Source organism: Nicotiana tomentosiformis, chromosome 3 (assembly GCF_000390325.3).
Source record: "Nicotiana tomentosiformis chromosome 3, ASM39032v3, whole genome shotgun sequence".
In the NCBI taxonomy this organism is placed as follows: Eukaryota; Viridiplantae; Streptophyta; class Magnoliopsida; order Solanales; family Solanaceae; genus Nicotiana; species Nicotiana tomentosiformis.
Genome location: NC_090814.1, coordinates 113,803,701 through 113,820,630, shown reverse-complemented (window position 1 = coordinate 113,820,630; position 16,930 = coordinate 113,803,701).

The following is a 16,930-nucleotide window of genomic DNA, read 5'->3' as shown; positions in this document are numbered from 1 at the left end:
CTACGGTGCACGCCTACACGTCAGTCACCTAGCATGTGCGTCACCGCAAAACTAATCACGTAATACTTATTACGGGGGTTCATACCCTCAGGACCAAATTTAGAACTGTTACTTACCTCAAGTCGTGTAATTCTTTATTCTGCAATGTCTTTTCCTCGTGAATTGGCCTCCAAACGCCTCGAATCTAGCCACAGATAATTCGATTCAGTCAATAAAATTTATTGGGATTAATTCCATAAGAAAATACTAATTTTCCAACAAAATTTAAAATTTAGCTCAAAACATCGCCCGTGGGGCCCACGTCTCGGAACACGAAAAAAGTTACAGAATCCGAAAGCTCATTCAACCACGAGTCTAACCATACCAATTTTACCAAAAGCCGACCACAACTCGACCCTCAAATCTTCAATTTAAACCAAGAGGGTTTTCTAAATCTTCCAACTTAATTCACTAATAATATGTCAAAATCAACCATGGATTCGGGTAATTTTACCAATATTGAGTTAGGAACACTTAACCCGTTGTTTTCCTTGAAAATTTCCCGAACATTCTATCTCTCCGAGCTCCAAATCGGTAAAAATGGAAAATGGGAACTTAAACTCTCTGCCCAGTCATTTGCTCTACGTGATCGCGGTGTCCTTCACGCGATCGCGAAGCACATGATCCTCAGCCCTACGCGATCACTGACAGCCACACGCGATCCCATAGAGCAAACGCGTGGCCCAGTCTTCTGCCTCATTCCTCTTCGCGAACGCGGCATTTCCCACGCGTTCGCGTAGCACAGCGTGACCAAACCTACGCGATCGCGGATGCCTTCACGCGATCGCATAGCACAAAATCTCACTGCTCCAACTTAGCCTACACGATCGCGGACACTCTCATGCGATCGCATAGAAGGAAACCGTTGACAGAAAACCAGCATTCTTCAGCTAGAATGCCAAGTCCAAAATTGATCTGTTAGCCATCCGAAACTCGCCCGAGGCCCTCGAGACCTCAACCAAATATACCAACAAATCCTAAACATGAAACGAACTTAGTCAAAACCTCAAATCACACCCAACAATGCTAAAACCACGAATCATACCCTAATTCAAGCTTAATGAATTTTGAAATTTCTAATTTATACAAACGACGACGGAACTTATCAAATCAAGTCCGATTAACCTTAAATTTTGCACACAAGTCATAAATGACATAACTAAAGTATTCTAATTTTCAGAATTAGATTCCGACCCCGATATCAAAAAGTCAACCCCCCGGTCAAACTTTCCAAAAATTCGGCTTTCGTCATTTCAAGCCTAATTCCACTACGGACCTCCAAATAATTTTTCGGTCAACTTTTCCAACATAAGTTTTCAATTATGAGGCTAAGTATTTCATTTCACTCCGAAATTCTTCCGTATCCGAACTAACTAACCCGGTAAGTCATAAAACAACTGTAAAGCATAACTTGAGTAGTAAATGGGGGAACGGAGTTATAATACTCAAAATGACTAGTCGGGTCGTTATATTCTCCCCTACTTAAACAAACGTTCGTCCTCGAACGGGTTTATAATCATACATGGAGTTTCAAATAGGTGTAGATATTTGCTCTGTATCTCCTGCTCAGTCTCCCAAGTAGCTTCTCCGACTAACTGGCCTCTCCACTGCACTTTCGCTGAAGCTATGTTCTTTGATCTCAACTTTCGAACCTGCTGGTCTAAAATGACCACCGGCTCCACATCATAAGTCAAATTACCATCCAACTACACTGTGCTGAAATCCAAAACATGAGACGGATCCTCGACATACTTCCAGAGCATAGATACATGGAACACTCGATGAACACTCGATAGACTAGGCGGCAATGCAAGTTCATAAGCCACCTCTCCAAATCTTCTTAAGTATTTTAAAAGGCCCAATATATCGAGGGCTCAACTTGCCCTTCTTCCCGAACCTCAACACACCTTTCATGGGTGAAATCTTGAGCAGAACCTTCTCCCCAACCATGTAAGCAACATCACGAACCTTCCTGTCGGCATAACTCTTCTGCCTAGACTGTGTCGTGCGAAGCCATTTCTGAATCACTTTGACTTTCTCTAAAGCACCCTAAACCAAGTCAGTACCCAATAGCCTAGTCTCACCCGGCTCAAACCAACCCACCGGAGACCGGCACCGTCTCCAATACAAAGCCTCATACGGAGCCATCTGAATGCTTGACTGGTATCTATTATTGTAAGCAAACTCCGCGAGTGGCAAAAATTGATCCCAAGAACCCCCAAAATCAATGACACAAGCGCATAGTATATCATCCAATATCTGAATAGTGCGCTCGGACTATCCGTCTGTCTGAGGGTGAAATGGTCTACTCAATTGAACCTGTGTGCCCAATTCTCGTTGCACTGCTCTCCAAAACTGTAATGTAAACTGCGTACTAAGAGTTGTTCCTAAACCTTCGAATCACTATTCCACCTTACCACGTACATACCACAGGGTGATCCCACGTCACCCTATTCTATATAGGCCTGACAACACAACATAATTGAAAATCATTAATTTAACCTTAGCCCAAAAACCTTGGAGCCCAATTTCTAACATCTAGAATTCTTTTCAAGACCTGAATCTCCCATCCACACATTGTATAAGTGTGAACAAGCTGTATCAAGCCATAACAATAATCCCAGATATAATAACATAACATACCACATAACTCGCATACTCGCAGCACCATTTCCGATCTCGGTAACTACTCCAAACCAACCAAGTACTATATTAAACCCCACATCCCGAAAAACCTCATTCCAAAACTTTCGTACACTGCTGATAATAAAAGAAACACGTGGAATCTCATAACCCCTTATCACATCAACAAGTCAAGGAGTTATCTTGCCCCAACCAGAACCATAATTACTTTCTAAGCCGACTTTCAATGTCATCCTACCAAATATACCATAATCAAACCTCATAGTACCCCTTCTAGGTCCAATGACCATATATTATTAAACACAATTATCCCACAAACATGCCACACCAATCTAATTCAAGCCACAAACTGCGCAATCCGTGTACCCAAAAATAAAAAATATTTCAAAGAAGAGAAATGTTTCGCAAGTTCAACAAGCACTTCTACAACTGACATGCTTTGAGCTCACTATACATGGTAAAACCAAGACACATGAATTTAATAACGGTAACCAGCTCTCCTAGAGCTCACATTAAGATCAACCCGCACGGACAACTCCCGTGCTATCGTATCAATATCTGGACCCGCACGGATAACTCACGTACCAATAATATCAATATATGGATCCACACGGACAACTCACGTGCCAATAACATAATCCGCCTGGCATGGTCACCGGCCTCCAGTCCAAGCATATCATATATGAGAAATCAAATAAGTACACATATTTATGATAAATGAAATAAAATTCATATGCTCCTGGACAGGTATAAATAACACGCCATAGAGTAGGCATGTGCAAAGTGCGTCATCATAACTCAAATCGGCAAGTGAATGCAGAATAGTAACTACCCAGTTTACTCGGGGAATTAGCCTCTTTGTAACCTTAAGTATAGCCCAGATAGTTCTCAACAAAGGTACGAATATGAGAAACGGCATAACTTTACGCTTAACCATCAACTCTAGGCATATCATAGTTTGAACATTTTCCCGAGTCTGAATACTTGCCCGATGCCCGCATATGGGCTCAAACCTCACACACACACACACACACACACATACATATATATATATATATATATATATATATATATATATATGCACTCGTAGCGCGTAGTTATCACAAAGGCAACTAGTGACTCCACTGAGTTAAAATAAAATACTCACCTCAAACAGGCCGCAACCCTGAAACAATATGCTTTTGAGAACTCTTAGTTCCCCAAATTCATAGAACATATGAACCATCATAACTGATCACAACTCCAGCGCTCGAATGACTATCACACCCTTCATGCACGATCATCCCACTAGGAATATTTTTATAATTTCTTCCGTGCCACATATCAATAATTTGAATATCAACAGTCTATTAACTAGGTGAGTATCACAATACCGATGACATCCGAAAGTCAAAACACAATGCGCCTTTTGAAATACGCACCCTTCTCAGGGATTACCGAGCAATTATAACATTCATCTAAATATATAAAACTGACCATTCTGTCCATAATTCGTGACCTTCCCTTCAAGAATGAACTGCCACCGTGTACATGTAAATCTTAATCCCGCACAATACACCACATCTATCATGCAATCATGTGACAAGCACAAGAATCTCATTATTAACTTTGAGTCACCAGTAATTTGCATACCCAGTTAGTTAGAAACCTTCCTCTTACTTCCTTCCAGGAGGAAATTATTATACACAACACGTTCCCCATACCGGTAGAAAATATCCGGTTCCAACCATGATAGAAACCATCAAGAACACTTTAAAATCCATTTGCACCTAATCAAGCTATCAGAACTAAATTCCTCTAATTCGACCAAGCCACGCAGGTCATCAAACCCAAGAATATTGCCACCAAAATATCTGTAGAGCCTCACCACATCATAATTACCCTCAAGTTGACACTTCTCCTTGTCAGAATACTACCATCCTTACTCAAAGATCACTACAAGACATCCTAACATAAAACGACACTGCCCTAAGGCCCATAAGCCATTATATTCTTCTTAAGTACCACAAAGTACCACAACTGAGACACCCACTCTAAAGGACCTTATGTGAATTTTAGAATTTTTTCTCTTTCCTTTTTATACTAAAATGTAGAATCCATTGTCATACAGACTTACCGCAAGTCCTGATACCATCCAATGTAAATAACTGATTCTAGCGAGAGTTATCCACTTTGCTCAAATCCAAATTGTATTGCCCAAACGGGAAGAAAGACACATGCCCCTTTAGCACAACAACACCCAAAGAAATAACCCTGTCTTAACACCATCGATCAAATTCATACTCCGTTCGTACTATATCCTTCACAATAACAACTCACTCATCCCATAATTTCAATATACTAATAAAGTGCAATATAACCTGTATCCAAGAATTTTCTTACTCGAGTCATATTCGATCTCCACCTCTGCAAGTCATAACTAACCCACAAGTATGCCTCAGACCAAAACTAAAATTTAACATATATCTATGAAATTGAATTGTCAATAGCAGGATCCCCCACTTGGCTCAAAGTCATAGAACAAAACACTCGATAACTCACAATACCCATACTTTATTATTACCATAATACTGCAGTCAATTCAATGAAAATTCTTCTCAAGCTTATGCAACACCCACAATAAAATACCTCAATCATCCGCTAAGTTCGCATTTATTCTCGTGACAGTCAAGTTAACTTTCTCAACCAGATTCAAATTCAGATCCCAACACATACGCCCCGCTAGTAGAAAATAAACTCTCCACTCAACATTATAAGGAACACACCTACGTAGATTACTCCGCAGGAGATAACCCACATGCTTAGCCTCAAATTGGCATCTTGCTATACCCTTTCGCATCTACAATTACCACGGAACCACTTAATATTTATGAGTTTGAACTCATCAACACGACTTGAAAATCTACTTCGCTCCACAATTAAACAGCATGACACATCCCTCAATGCACTCACAACTCAAGACTGTATGTCACATCAATACATGAATCAAGTACCCAATTACAGTCTATTGAGTCACAAGTAAACTTTATTCGTCTCATTCAACCCACTTGAACACATCCCGCATTCACATCATACTCATCATATAGTCATTCAACCGACTATCGAGCCACAAATTCCACTCATAAGGATACTACTGACGCATAAGTCCAAACGCACAAGTTCTCACATCCAAAACTATCGAGCTTAAGCTGCGGTCTAACTACGGCCTCAAGTCCTCCATACTGACCCATCAACAAAACACAGAATACTCATCTTGAACCTCATTCATGAAATCATAAACCAGCGATACACTGCTGATACTGGGCGCTCACATGCGCACAAAAATGCTTGGAAGGAATTCAAAGAATTATATTTCAAGCTGAATCAATTCTGCAAGATAGAATAAAAGAAAGTAAAATTTTCCTAAGGGTTCGACAACCTCTCCAAGATAAGTACAGAATCTCCGTACCTATTATCAAGACTCTACTAAATATGCTCATGACTTGTGAGACCTATATAACCTAGATTTTGATACCAATTTGTCACTACCCAAAATCCCAACATGTAGTGATGACGCTTATCTCGATACTAGGAAAGCCAACAACCTCGATAAACCATAATTTTTTTAAGTTTGAAAATATAATATTTAAACAGAATCAACAAATCTCGCAATTACCGATACAAACACTCCCAAAATCTGGTGTCACTGAGTACATGAGCATCTATACAATACGAGTCTGGAAAACGTGGTCTATAATAATCTGAGACCAAATACAATAAACAAAAGTATAAGGAAGGAGAAACAAGGTCTGCGAAACATGCCAGCTACCTCTGAATCTCCGAGGTAGCTAAGTCCAAATACAGTACTTTCCAATATAAAAGGGTAGGCATGCTCTCAAGTTCAATATTTAAGATTTCACTGAAATTTCATATCAAGTTTGACCGAAACAGAAAATAATATTTTTTTCAAAATTTTAAAAATAGTGATATATGACAGCTGAAATGCAGTAAATAATGAAATCGATGCATCCTCTCAGAGTAATAGTCAGTCAGTCATCCCATTCACTCCAACCTCACAATCACTCTTTCCTCACAGTCACTCTTTCATCACAGTCGCTATTTTCCTCACAGTCACTCATCACTCGGCACTCGGTACTCGCGCTCGGCACTCACACTCAGTAGGTACCAGTACTCACTAGGGGTATGTACAGACTCCGGAGGGGTTCCTTTAGCCCAAGCGCTATATCAAGACAATCATGGCATAAATTAATGAAACATGTTGCGGCGTGCAGCCCGATCCATAAATATCCTCATAATTAGGCCCTCGGCCTCACTCAGTCATCAACCTCTCCAGTCTTTCGGACTCTCAGAAATCATGATAAGCAGCCCAATAACAATGATATGATGCATCAATAATGAATAAGAGAGACTGAGGTAAAATAAATGTACAAATAGAATTGTGACTGAGTGCAAAAAAGTAATTTATCAAATAATTTCACAAGTACACGACCTATGTGGATCCTAAGAGTGTAAACATATGATTTAAACATGATTCATAGATCAATTTCTCTAATACGGGGAAAAATATACGAATATCAACATATTTTTCAACTACACAGTTCCATGGAATTGACCAAGTCATAATTCTTACGGTGCATGCCCACACGCCCGTCACCTAGCATGTGTGCCACCTCTAAACCAATCACATAATACATAATCTGGGGTTTCATACCCATAGAACCAAATTTAGAACTGTTACTTACCTCAAGCCGTGTAATTCTTTATTCTGCAATGTCTTTTCCTCGTGAATTGGCCTCCAAACGCCTCGAATCTAGCCACAGATAATTTGATTCAGTCAATAAAATTTATTGAAATTAATTCCATAAGAAAATACTAATTTTCCAACAAAATTCAAAATTTAGCTCAAAACATCGCCCGTGGGGCCCACGTCTCGGAACCCGAAAAAAGTTACAGAATCCGAAAGCTCATTCAACCACGAGTCTAACCATACCAATTTTACCAAAAGCCGACCACAACTCGACCCTCAAATCTTCAATTTAAACCAAGAGGGTTTTCTAAATCTTCCAATTTAATTCACTAATTAAATGTCAAAATCAACCATGGATTCGGGTAATTTAAACCAATATTGAGTTAGGAAAATATAACCCATTATTTTCCTTGAAAATCTACCGAAAATGATCTCTCTCCGAGCTCCAAATCGGAAAAAATGGGAAATATGAACTTAAACTCTCTGCCCAGTCATTTTCTCTACGCGATCGCGGACAACCACACGCGATCGTGAAGCACAAATTTCCACTGCCCATATTTAACCTACGCGATCGCGATGTCCTTCACGCGATCGCGAAGCACATGATCCTCAGCCCTACGCGATCGCGGACAGCCACACGTGATCGCATAGAGCAAACGCGTGCCCGAGCTTTCTGCCTCATTCCTCTTCGTGATCGCGGATGCCTTCACGCGAGCATAGCACAAAATCTCACTGCTCCAACTTAGCCTACGCGATCGCGTAAAAGGAAACTAGTGGCAGAAAACCAGCATTCTTCAGCTAGAATGCCAAATCCAAAATAGATCCGTTAGCTGTCCGAAACTTGCCCGAGGCCCCCGAGACCTCAACCAAATATACCAACAACTCCTAAAATATTATACGAACTTATTTGAAACCTCAAATCACATCCAACAACGCTAAAACCACGAATCATATCCCAATTCAAGCCTAATGAACTTTAAATTTTTTAATTTCTACAAACGACGACGGAACTTATCAAATCATGTTCGATTGACCTCAAATTTAGCACACAAGTCATAAATGACATAACAGAGGTATTTCAATTTTCAGAATCAAATTCCAACCCCGATATCAAAAAGTAAACCCCACGGTCAAACTTTCAAAAAATTCGATTTTCGCCATTTCAAGCCTAATTCCACTACGGACCTCCAAATAATTTTTCGGACACGCTTCTTAGTCCAAAATCATCATACAGAGCTATTGGAATCATCAGAATTAAATTTCGAGGTTGTTTACACATAAGTCAATATCCGGTCAACTTTTCCAACTTAAGTTTTCAATTATGAGGCTACGTGTCTCATTTTATTTTGAAATCCTTCTGGACCCGAACTAACTAACCCGGTAAGTTATAAAATAATTGTAAAGCATAAATTGAGCAGTAAATGGGTGAAAGGGGTTATAATACTCAAAATAACTTGTCAGGTCGTTACATAAGCTGAACCCGGAGAAATGCATTTTTGGCGTAAGCTCGGGAAAAGTCTTGGGTTTTTTGGTGTTGCAGCGAGGGATTGAGGTCAACCCAGACCAAATCAAAGCTATCGAGGGTATACCGAAACTATTAACCACCAAAAAGCAAGTCCAAAGGTTGACTGGTTGAATCGCCGCCCAATCCGGACACCGATGGCGCATCCAACGCATCAGGGTTCGAATTGGGACTCGTACTCGAGGTCCCTATAGGCGAAGTAATTCGTCAGCCCATAAGGTGTCTATATATGACTAACAATGAGTCCGAGTATGAGGCCGTAATTATAAGATTGAGGCTAGCACTCAAGTATGGGGTGAAACAGTTGAAACTCTGCTGTGATTCCCAGCTCGTAGTCAACCAAGTTATAGGGACTTTCCAAATCAAGGAACAAAGTTTGCAAAATACCAGACCGAAATTTGCAAGCTATTGCCTAAGTTCAATGAATGACAGCTCGATCATAACCCCATAGGCGCAAAATGCTGAAGCATATGGGCTTGCCATAAATAGTCGCAACTACCAAATGTATCATGACCAGAGATCAAAGCGTAGTCCATATCCTCAACTCATCACTAGACCAAATCGAGTAAAAACCATAAACTTAACTTGGGACTGGCGCAATCGTATTATCGCATATTTGCAAGATGACATACTCACAACCGACAAAAAAAATCCAAGAAACTAAGAATGCAAGCAGCTAGATATAGTCTCTTTCATAGAGACCTATACAAGATTACTTACGGTGGCCCTCTGGCGAAATGTTTGTGCCTGAACCAAACACAGTGCGTCCTCGAAGAAGTCCATGAAGGACATTGCGATGCTCACTTCCGCAATCGAGTACTGGTCAGATGCCTTATACGGGTGGGATACTATTGACCCACCATGAAAACGCCGCAGACTTCGTGAGGAAATACGAATAGTGCCAAAAGTACGCCCCAATGATTCACCAAGCAGGAGAACACCTCCACTCATTCACCTCCCTTTGGTCGTTCATCAAATGGGGAATGGATAGCGTGGACCCCCTCCCAGCAAGGCGAGGGAATGTACGATTTCTTTTGATTTTAACTGACTATTTCTCAAAATGGGTGGAAGCAGGAGCATTCGCCTAAATACGGGAACATGAGGTAATCACCTTTATATGGAGAAACATCATTAGTCGATTCGGCTTACCCAAGGAAATCAGTTATAACAACGGACACCGGTTCACCCGAAAGAAAACCGTCTTCAAGAAATGGCGTATCAAGAGGATACTCTCAACCCCATATCACCCAGCGGGTAATGGGAAAGCAGAATCCTCCAATAAATCCATAATAAACATCATGAACAAAAACTCGAAGACGCTAAGGGACCGTGGCCGAAAATAGTACTAGAAGTATTATAGGCCTACCGAACAACTCCGAAGACGAGCACAGGAGAAACGACCTACTCTTTGGTCTACGGGACTGAGGCAGTAATACCAGTCGCGGTCGAAAAACCCAGGCTAAGGTACTCCTACGAAAGCGGCACGAGTAACGATAAAAGTAGAAGGCAGGAACTCGACGAATGAAGAGATATGGCTTACATAAGAATGGTCACCCAAAAACAACAAGCAGGACGCTATAACAATAATAAAGCAAAGGTCCGGTCACTTAAAGTCGAGGACTACGTACTTAAAGCCAAAACTCAAGCGAGCAAAGACCCCCGGGAAGGCAAGCTAGGAACAAACTGGGATGGTCCGTACAAAATCACAGCCAAAGCGAATAAGTGTTCATTCCAACTAAAGACAATGGAAGTAAAGCAACTATCAAACAACTAGGACATCAGCCACATCAAATACTTCAACTTCTGAGAGAAAACGTGTCCCCCAAGTCGTACTCTTTTTCCCTCACTTGAGTTTTTTCCCATTTGGGTTTTCTCAAAGAGGTTTTTAACAAGGCGGCGAAGGGAACACTTTGGGTCGAAGTACGTGAGGGTAGGACCATTGTTACTATTTCATTGCTCGACTTCTCAATACTTTCCAAGTCAAACAATGAAGGGACTAGGTAGACTAGGACTGGAATACCAGCCAAGACCCGAAATCTGTTATTTTCTCCAAGTATGTAACCAAAGCAACAATGTCAAAGCAATAAGAAACTTATGTTTATTAGAACATCTTTTTCGTATTAAGGTTATTTTCGACCTTGCTCGAACAAACACTTACCGGCCCTCGGCCGTGATTTAACAAAGGAATATGTTCGACCCCGCTCGAACAAACACCTACCGGCCCTCGGCTGCTATTTAACAAAAGATTATGTTCAGCCCCGCTCGAACAAACACCTACCGGCCCTCGGCTGCGATTCAATGAAAGGTTATGCCCGAATAAGCTCGAACAAACACCTACCGCCCCTCGGTCACGATTTAACGAAATGTTATGTTCGACCCCGCTCGAACAAACGCCTACCAGCCCTCGTCCGCGATTTAACAAGAAATTATGTTCGACTAAGCTCGAATAAATACCTACCAGCCCTCGACCGCGATTTAACGAAATGTTATGTTCGACCTCTCTCGAACAAACACCTACCGCCCTCAGCCGTGATTTAATGAAAGTTTATGTTCGACTAAGCTCGAACAAACACCTACCGGCCCTCGGTCACAATTTAATGTAAGGTTATGTTCGACCCCGCTCGAGCAAGCACGTATAGACCCTCGGCCATATCTCAACAAAGCAACGCATGCAACCTATCAATATTCGGCTCCAAGGCCACGACCAGCTAAAAGACAACAACAATAAGAAGGACAAAAGAGAAACGAGAAAACAATAGAAGCAAAAAACATACAAGTACAGAAAATAAACCACAAGAAGGGAAAAAGATGCAAGGAACAACTTTGATATTTCATACTTAAAGTGTTTACAAAGGCTCATGCAGACGCCGACAAAAATACATAAGAAAGTCAAAAAGAAAACTACTGATCGCTACCATCATGACCTTCAGTGCCCTCGCCTACTTGGTCCTCAATAGCGTCGCCACCCTCACCATCGATGCCCTCACCATCGCCATATTTGCCCTCAGGATAAGCGGTATTGTACCAGGCGTTCTCGTCAAGCCGGTCTACACCCTCGTCCCTCTCCTCCTCATCAGCCTCGGGCGTAGGATGATCAAATCCACAAGCTCGAGCTTCACGAGCCTTAACATGAGCATTTTCGAGGTCAGCCTAAAAAACGGATCCCATCGCATGTAAATATCGAAAGACATCTAACTAGGTATCGACATGAATCCATTCCTCATATAAATCCCGAGGAACATTGGGAAATTTGAAGTGCGGGAAGAGGATGGATGTGCAAGTAATTTGGCCTTCTCGGCCTCCAAAGCGGGCGCTCGATCATGAAGAATGGAGTTATCTTTCTCCAGCTCTCCGATCCTCTCCCTAAGTCGATCTTCCTTAGCTCTCCTCGTTGATTGAATGTTCTCCCATTCGGCTCGGAGAGTCCTATTCTCCAACTCAAGCATCTCCATCATTCTTCGAGCATCCAAACGGGAGGACTCTGCCTTTTCAAGCTCCTTTTACTTATCGGCGATCTCACTATTGAAGGCCTCCAGCTGAGCTTGAAGGTCGCTGCATTAGGCCTCCACGCCCCTACTGACCTCAAGCTCCTCTTCCCTACTCCCCAACATCCCCTTGAGGACGCTACATTTCTCGATGGCCTTCACCAACTCATCATCTTTCTCCTTTAACTCGTTCCGAAGGGCCTACATATCGACGCCTTCGTGAAATCGCTTGCGGAGATTTCGATACTTGCCACGATACTCAAATACTTGTCTTTCAATTTCACAAAGATCTCTTTACGCCTCTTCTCCCACCGGGCGCTCTCGATCTCCAAAATCACCGTCTGTAAACATAAAAAGGAAAGAGAAGAAAGAACTCGGGACCAAAGATGCCGTGAAAAATAAAAAATAGAAAGAGATGAGGTCGAAGCACAAACACTCAACATAAAAGGAAATCCAACAATGCTCCTCGACAAAGTACCATTGTCTATCTCTTTATGGGTCTTACTCTCTATATCGGAACAGAGAGGGCCGAGGGCAGGGACTATGTCCTCGGTGTTCTTCAACAGGTCACAATCCGTAGGGATCACGATAGTCCTCGTAGACCCCTCTAACCTTATCTCAAGTTGGGTAAGCCTTTCCTCCATCATCCTCAGGTCGTCCGCATCAACGTCAGAACCTGACTCATCGCCTTCCTCATCGATGCCTTTGACCCTCTCATTAGCCGTAAAATGGGGTATTTGCAACTGTTCGCGAGGTCGATGCCTCCTTTCGCCACGAAGTGTCAAGAACATCAACAGTCGTCCCTTGAGTCTCCATCACCGCAGAAGGAAAAGACACATCCACATCGGCTCCCACCAACCTCGGAACCTTAGAACTCGTCTCAATATCATCTCCCATGATAATGGTCGTCGTCTCACACAACATAAAGTCACCTTTAATCGCATCAACGGCCCGGGTGACTCCGTCACCAACATCCACGGACCTCCTCTTTAGAGGCAGGAGATCTCCATCACTAGGCAAAGGTTCGTCGTCCTTGTCGATGAGAGAATATAGAGAAGAAACCGAAGTCTCCACGGCCGAAGTGGAAACAACTTCGAACGCAACAACATAGGGAACTAGAACAAAGTTAGGATTAGTCGCGGTAAAAACAATGACAGAAACTGAGGACACGGTAGCTTTCATCTTCCGAAACAAAGGAGCGGGAGCTCTCGACCTCCTCGTAGACCCCCTCGCCGAAGCTAAGAAGAAACAGGAAAAGGGAAAATTAGCAAAGGAAAAAAAAATCTTTAAGAAACTGATGGTAAAAAGAAAATTACCAGTCGAAGGGAGAGCAGGCCTGAACTTCTTGAAAAAACTTGGCCATTCAAGAATCCCTACGATGTGTGGGATGACCCACTCAGAAATATGAGCACCCAAAGGAGGAGGCGAGGTATTGGATGTAAAAGAAGAAGGTGAGAAGTCAAAATTTAGGACCAAACACCAGAAAGAAACCAAAGTACTTATGAGTATAGTTCCAAGCCTCGGGAAAGCCATCAACATTGGTCACAACTTCCTCGGTCCTGACATAAAAGAAGTTGAACCAGAATTGACGATTGTCTTTGTCGTCCATCTTCACCTCCAAGCATTTTACCCCTCAATGGCGAAGGTTTAGCATCGTCCCCCTATAAAAGCTAAGAGCGAACAAATGGATTAAATGTCGCAGTGTCAATTCGATCCCGACCAGTTCAGCAAACTTGGTGAGCATCTTTATATCTTTATAGACGTACGAAGTGAGCTGAGCAGGGCAAATGTCGCAGTAATGACAAAATTCATCCACCATCGGAAGGAGAGGGAAAGAATAGTCGACTTGGAAGGGGTAAGCGTAGAGGGTGCAATACCCAGGATGGTGGACCTGTACCGTATCCCACCCGACTGGGATCAACTCGATATGATCGGGGAGGCCTAATTTATCCTTAAGCTCCGCCAATTCCTTTACGGTCATTACTGACCGAAAGGCTCCAGGTTCGGACTCTCGTGATTCGGTGAAATCAGATCTGGAATCAGGGTTGCGTGGGATTATCTCCTCCACCGATGGGAAGGTTCCATCCTCAATGGTGGCAGGAACACTCTCGTCACGTGAGGGGAACACCACTGCCAATGGAGCAACACGACTCCCCTCGCCAGCCTCAGAAGGTACGTTAGATGTGATTCAATGTAAAGAAGATGAATATCAAGCAAGAGGGAACGAGGAACGATGTAAGTCGCTGAAAGAGATAGCAGCAAGGATTCTGCAAAGAAGATGAAGAAGAAGATATTGCTTAAAGAGAAGGAAGAGTTTGGAAAAAGTTTCAAAATCAACAAACCTTCCTTTATTTATAAGGCTTGAGAGGCACCAGAATCGAGACGGCGAGTCATGATTAGCTTGGAAATCGAAACGACAGAGCCAATCAAGGGTCACACCTAAATCGATGCAATGCGTCGGGAAACGACGTCATTATGACGCATGATCTCATGACGTCACTTCTTCTCTTGGACCAGATGGCTCCAACAAGCTTCCCGGGTAATTCAAAAAATTCAAAATATGCGGACCTCAGAAGGCCACATAGTTATGTCTCAACGACCACGACCTCAACCAATCTATAGAATTGTATCATGAATGACATTGTCCGCTCACCGACCTCGCCCGCGGGAACAACCTCGATAAGTGGAGGAACTAACTGTATGGGTCAAAATCCATCTTTAGTCGAAATGGTATCAATAAAACATTCCTACGATGCCACACGTCGAAGTAATCTAATTATCAGCGAAGGCCGCGATATAAGAGTCGGCAAGACTGAAGTCGAGGAGTTGCCATCGAGGCCGAGGTCGAGCGCCCTTGGCAGACCAATAACAGCGAGTTTCGAGATATGACACAAAAGAGAATATTCTAGTGAGTATTCTCCACACTTGTACTGTTAGGGTTTTTAGAATTTGTTCCCTATAAATAGAAAGAGACACAATAATATGAGACATGATATTCATTTGTAAAAATACATTTTGACTTTATAAAGAGAATCAGATTTTAATGCAAGCATACAAACATCACATTTTCTTTAAGATTCTTATCTACTCTTTCCACCGGATCCGAGAGTAACTCAAATATTCAAAGGATTGTCCATCATTCATTATTGTAAGAAAAAACATTCACTGATTCCATCTTTTTTTGGGTGACTCATTCATTCTATTTACTTAAGTATCATTTATTGCTATTCGTCAATATTTAATGCTACGTTAATTTTTTTAATTCCTTGAATATTGATTGTATGTTGCTGTTGTCTACCGAAATATATCTATTAGTATTTATTGCACTTTTGAGAACTCTATCTTTGGGATATTATTGTTAGTTAAGATTAACACTCATTTGTATAAATTTAATTAGTTGAACTAATATCTATATTTTTTCTTCAAACATTAGTTCAAACTCACATTCCCACCACTTATCTGGTTTTTGTATATGTGTTTAATTTTTATACATTATTTTATACCGCTATCAGGCTATTGAAGCTAACTACACGCAACGGCTAATTGCAAGTGTGGGATGGGTAAATCTTTAAAAATTATATTATATACCAAGTTGAATTCGACTATATGAATTTCTATTATATATTTTGCTCTATCTAAACTTGTTTTATTCCAATATAACTCATTCGTACCAATGCTTTAGAAATTTATTTCCGACATTAATTCATATAATTTAAATTCGTTGGAATATCTAAACCATACTGCACATATTCTAAGAAGATATACATAAACCATTCTCATGAATTTGAAATTACTTTTTAATTAAGTAAATGAAGTCTAATATCAAGGCATCAGTGAGTGGGGAATCTAATGCAGGGCAACTTTAGAAAAGGTGTGGAATCATGATGTCCACTAATAATAAGATTGCTTAAATACTCAGCTTAATGTTTTTGAATTTGAGAGGTGACACTTTCTATGGACCAAAGACAATATTCTCCCTTGTAAGTTGTAACACACAGTTCTCATTGTTTGCCTTTGCAGCTAAGTTGACAGTGGGTCTCTCTTTCTTTTTTCTTTGTGAAAAGAAGAGATATAGTGATTTTAAAATAAAAGGGGGAGAAGTGGGAAGCAGCAGTGTGCCCCAAAAACCCATAAAGATATTAAAGTGTAAATTGCTTTGTGAAAAAAGGAGTTCAATGTGTCCCATACCTTTGTGCTACCAAATAGTGGCATACCACATGCTATGGGAATTACTAGGACAGTATATTCATTACCTCTTTAAACTATCATCACCTCTTTGTGCACTCCTGCCCATCATCTTCAATCCTCACTTTTCTTCTTCTTTTTAATTTCCTTTGTTTTCCCTAAATATATTGGCAACAAAACTAGCCATAATTAGGATGATCATGTTAGGCTTATGATAGGCTCTTTGTTGAGAAATTTTATTCTAAGATATTTCTTTGTTTGACAAGTGGGCTAATTGGGATCCCATATTTCAAGTAATTAAATTAAGAT